The following is a 6,009-nucleotide window of genomic DNA, read 5'->3' on the forward strand; positions in this document are numbered from 1 at the left end:
CTGATACGTCGCTGGAATATCGAGGATCGAGACCGAGTTAACGAAATCTTTTAACCTACACTATTCAATTTTTAGTGTCAAATTACACTCAATTCGAGTCTTTTTTAATCATTCCTTTACGTCACCACTCCACTCAATATGTCCTTATAATTTGACTAAATCAGTATAGTTAAAATAGTGCTGTTTTATGATAAAATATAAATTTCAACACATATGGTAGTTAAAAATTACAAAGTGGTTATTTAACTCCGAGGTACTGGTTTCAATTTCATCCTTTAATATTTAACAGTTTTGGTAGAATAAAACTGAGGTGCATGTGGAAAAATCACAATATGTCGTTAATTTAACTAAACCAATGGAGTTAAAATAACACTGTTTTGTGTTAAAATAATAAATTTCGACATACAGGGTAGTTAAAAGTAACAAAATGTTACTTAACTCAAGGTATTGGTTTAAATTTCATCCTTTAATATTTAACAGTATAGATAATTCTTTGGATTGAGTGTCAGAAAAAAGATAATTATTAACAATAGTAAAAGCGTTATGGTTATTGAGTTGTACACGGTCAGATTGCCGGGACATTTTTTAAGATTTCGCAAAAAACAAAGGATGTACAAAAATTTACGCCAATCTTCGTCATTTGAAAGCGCAAATCAAACGGTCTACGGAATGATGGAGTCGGAACAATAAGTCGCTTCCTGCAAACGATCCCCTCGGATGAGCCGCGATCGACAGATCGTTTGTTGTGTAGAAACTGTAGAAAGCACGCTTTACACGCGCAAGAAACGTTCCGAGCTGTCCAATTAGTGTTTTGCATTTCCAACACATTGCGCGTATATACCGCGGTAAATGCAAAGTAAGTTGCTGGGTGAATTGCTGTGTACAAGATTGAATCTCAACAACTTATGGTTCGTTGAACGCGCAATGCAAAAAATGCGCCGTAACGTATAGTGTGTTTTTTTTCTCTCTCTCTCTCGTTGTTACAAAAATTTATTGTTCGCTTAAATCGGCGAGCGCGCCTGATGATAATTGCGCTGTTTGCTTATTCAACGCTCCTCGAAGTTAGAATAAGCGCGGAAAAACTTGTCATCCATGTATCATAAAGAGTCACGGCTTGACTTCTTACGACGCGGTTTTGCGGAAATGAGATTTCACCGAAACAAGTCAATAAAATGTGAAACGAGACGTAATTTATTTAAGACACACCAAAAATATCTTCGATATCGGATTTCACGAAATATATAATATCCGACAGAGAGAAATTTGCCGGGTGAAGAATTTAACAGGGACACGTGGCCAGAAATATAAGACACCGGATTGAAGGATTGTTACACTCACAGAGAGCCCGTCGCTTTCCTTCAGATTTCTAAAGAATTCTGGAATAGCAGAGTCCAAACTTATATGCGCGTGCGAAATTGAAATGTCAATTTTAGTTCCCGGGTTATAAGCGATTGAGGCATTGGAGGATTCGTGCGAGAGAAGCATTTAGGATGATTGTCATTGAAATCATGTAGAAAAGTGTCGTCAGACTTGACCTACATTGTTCAGAATTACGTGTTCGGCGTGCTGAAAACTTAACGAGATTGACTGTGCTTTATAAGAGCAGATCATTCACGAAATCAGCAATGCTTACGCACTTTAATCCTTTATTGCTCAGTTTCGTAAACATTCTTTCTGATCTTCTTTTCCCTTTCTCATACTTCTTTTCTACATCCTTTCAATCAGGTTTTTATCCCGTTTGATATATAATCTACGAACCTGTATTTATTGACAATACGATAAAAATTATAAGATGTTTTAATCCTTCCACATATAGAATATCTCCATCCTGTATAAAAAAATAAAAATCGCGTAATTATCTTAAGTTAATCTAAAATAGATTTTCAATTTACCGCTGTTAATTAAACAAGTTTAGCCCGACCAATGTCGCGGCGTAAACAATTCTTAATCGATTTTCGTTTAAACTCGTTGCTATTCATAACACCGTATCCATTAGTAATTCAATAAGGTTCCCGATTCCCGACTGGTCTCTCATATTCCTACGTAATGACAAAATAGAACCGATCGTAATAAAATTACTCCAAGTTACTTGCAAAATTATACAATCAAATGTACAATCAAATTGAAATAGCCATAATGATATAATATAAATACCTTTTTCCGGCTTTGTTATCGTCGAAACATCAAAATTAATCAAGAAAAAGAGAAAGAGAGAGGATTCCTCCCCCTTGGTTAATAAAGGAGTACGGTTGGGTGGTTTTTAATCGAAAGCCCTTCGATCGAAACGAGAATCCCGCATCTTTTGTTCCGACACAAAGCCTTTTTTCACGGGACGATGGTGCCCTCATAAGGGGGCAAGATTACATGACACGACCGAAGGAGAATGAATCATCTTCGTCAGATTTTCACGCACGTTCGTCTCCTCACCTTGAAGTTCCGAGATGGGTTTTAATTCATTTTGCGCATATAGAAATATACGGTAACTCGCGGAGTTTTTAATCACATCAACTTACGTCAATCGACGTCAGCCGCGGGCCGAAAACAGACGGAGATTTCTCGCGGAGATAGTCCTATCGAGGTATCAAATTATCCTGACGTCTTAAATATCTCGAATATATCCTGGGATTTAATATTTTAGTTTATAGCGAATTCAGTTGGACGCATCAGTGCGCATCAGTTGCACACTGATTTAATCTCTAATATTTAAAGTAAAATGCAAATATTTCGACTGATAAAATGCCCGATATATGTTTTACCAAATAGTACAATGAAGAATATTGAGAATTTCGTGACCCGTTTATATTAAACATACCTACACTTTACGTTGATTTGTGTACGACGGCTTTAACGTGCACTGAGTGCGCACTGATGCGTCCGAATTCGCTATGAGTTTGGAAAAAAAGTATACAAAATTCATACTGCAATATTTATTATTAGACTATCAAGATTCGGGCCGTAAATGGTGTTTTTCTCTCTAATTAATATAATACTTTAATTTAAGTATTTCTTTTCGGACAGGCTATCTAAATAAAGCGTTCACGGTTGTAAAATCCTGAATTCGTCGAATTCATCGGAACAGAGGGCTCCGTCCAAGGATTTTCGCTGAATCGTTGCATCAATATCGTCGCAAACCTCTTCATAAATTTCCGTATAAATCGATTCCCGACGAAATAAGGAGCACCATAAATCTCCCCGGGAAAGCTCGGTACCAGCCTGGACCGTAGTTTTGCGACACGAAACGGCAAACGGCCGCCACGGGTATGTAGATTCGCGCATAGGGGAGCGGACTTTCTAAAACCGCTCGATCCTGCCCGTGGATTTTCCATCGCGTACCTTAGCCGAAGAAAAGGGGGGAAACACGGGGTGTCGCCGATAGGCAGAAGTTCAGAGGCCAGTGCCAGCGGTGCACAGGTGTTTCGCGCGGAGAAAGTCACGTTGAGGCTACCATTGGGTAATCCCGACCTGCCGCACACCGTCGTCGTTGCTGGCCCGTTTAGAAACGATTGAATAACGTCGCGTAACAATTGCTTTTGCCGTACGTGCGCGGTCTCAGGTTCACCGGTAGCATCTGCATGGCGCCGCGCCGACCCCGTCGGCGGGTGCAAGGTGGGAAAAGAGCTATCGGTTACTACGTGCATAATTTATACGCTCAATGTTGATCTGTTCAAGTTTCGATGACGAAAGAAAATATACGATATCTTGCATACTATTCACACGTCTCTTTGTATTAGAGCTCTCCAAAGACAATTGCTTCGCGATTTTATCGGTATGAATAACTCTGACCTGATCTGAATAAATAGCTGCGATAACCGGGGTTATTTAGACTGACAGTTATTGTCTTAATAACAGACGTAATTAAAAGAGTTTCGTTGGTTTAATTGACTCGTTAAAGAAGCAGAGAGATGAGAAAATTCGAAACAGTGACCTATCGGCTAAACAATTTTTGTCTTTTCTCGCGCGAAATTATATATAATAATTATTATATTAAAGTATATGAGGTGATAGTTGAGAATAAATCAATAAACTTTATTGAACAATGATCTGTATAATAATTAGTATGTACTGGTCTCAATCGCACTGGCCTGACTATAGTTTGATCTTATTTACTGTCATTGATATCATCGCATTTTATAAACGAAGAGCTCTCTGCAGCGGAAGATCGAAGTACGCGCTGTTACGACAGATTATTATCTTTAGGTCACTAGGACACACGCTGATATCTTCTTGACTCTTTAACAGCGATTATGAGCTGGGAAAATCACGTTTTCTAGCGACCAATAATAGTATCGATAAACGAACATATGCCCTGAATAATTTCCGTATACAAGAACTTGCGGAATGTAGAACCTGCCGTGCCGAGGTGTTCGCAACAGATGTAGAAATTTGTGGGGAAAAAAGAAGAAAGAAGGCGTAACACTTTCGAGACTGGAATTTACAAACCTATTTACTCATATCGCGCATTTAAAAACAGATTTAGGGAGTCGTGATGAATTTTGCAATAGACCTGCATCAAATTTTAAGCACTTGCTGAAATAAAACAGGATCTATGAGAAGCGTACTACGAAATAAGAAAATATATAAGGAATATATTTAAAGAAGACACGTAATACAAAATCGATGATACAAGAAGAAGTTTGCGTGACCTATCATCGAGGCGTCAAGTGCGATAGGATCTGTGATAGAAAAAGAGAATCTTCGAAGATTATAATATCACGCAAGAACGTTGATATGAATGAACATGATTAAAATTTTGTAATATCGAGAATTTACGATGTTACAAATCTAAAGTTACACTGTTAAATTTGTAGTGTCAAATACTCTATTTGAATCAGTTTTAACCATTCCTATAGGTTGCCACTGCTCCTACTCAATATGTCGTTAATTTAATGAAACAACGTTAATTTAATTAAACCAATGCCAATGGAGTTAAAATAATAATACTGTATTAAAATAATAAACTTCGACACACATGGTAAAAATAGACAAAATGTGATATAATTCAAAGTATTGATTTAAATTTCATCCTTTACTTAATATAATTTAACAGTATAAAATTATATCACTAAAATCGATTCGTACCGTAAACATATCCTACATCCCGGCGCACATAGTAATAACAACTTTCTTAAAAAAATATCTAAAAGAAAATAATCTGTATAATGATAATCAAGAATAATTACATTTAGATGGATAAAATGAAAGATGTGAGCTTGCCGAGAGAGATCTTTTATTTATTCTAGAAAAGTGTATTTCTTTTACATAAAAAAGATATTTGTAGAGCTGTCGTAATAAACTATCGGTCCATCAAAATGCCAATTAAATGATTAAATGATCCTGCGGTTCCAAATGACAGTTAAAAATGTAAGACACGTTCCCTAACGATTATTCGCTCGCAGAATTTTAATTATTCAAATTCACGTCGAAATCTCCCGATTCGTGAAATATTGCACGTAATAATTTTCGTCGACGGCGGACACATTGACGTTATTAACTCAGTGCAATAGTAAATGAATGCCAGGAGAAAATTATTTTAATAACAAAAGTAACAAAGACAAGTCGCATTTTATTTATTGTTACAACATGCTATTTTCTATTACTTATTAGTCGTAAATGTCTGGTGGAAGTATCATTTATTGACAATAATTGTTGCCCCTTGAGTTTCGTAATCATTGCAGTTTCATGTTTAATGATAAAAACAACTTTCCTTGCACTGCCTTCTAATATTACTATAATAACCGATGGATTCAGTGGGAATGAAATTATACGGATAAAAACTCGCGGCAACACAGGGAAAGTATATTCAAGCATAAGGAGTATATTCAAGCGTAAGAGTGATTACTTCCTGGAGACTAGCCGGAGTTAGCGAACTATATACGCTCAAGTGACTGAAAGTGAATCGGTGAACGAGTTTTTAATTTAAGACACAATTCATCTTCCACTCTCTCCGTTGCCGTAATATTGATTTTGGCCGGCTGATATTTATTACATTTAGCGTGATCGCGGACTCTA

This window comes from Temnothorax curvispinosus, unplaced genomic scaffold, assembly GCF_003070985.1.
Source record: "Temnothorax curvispinosus isolate PA1 unplaced genomic scaffold, ASM307098v1 QBEX01009904.1, whole genome shotgun sequence".
Lineage (NCBI taxonomy): Eukaryota > Metazoa > Arthropoda > Insecta > Hymenoptera > Formicidae > Temnothorax > Temnothorax curvispinosus.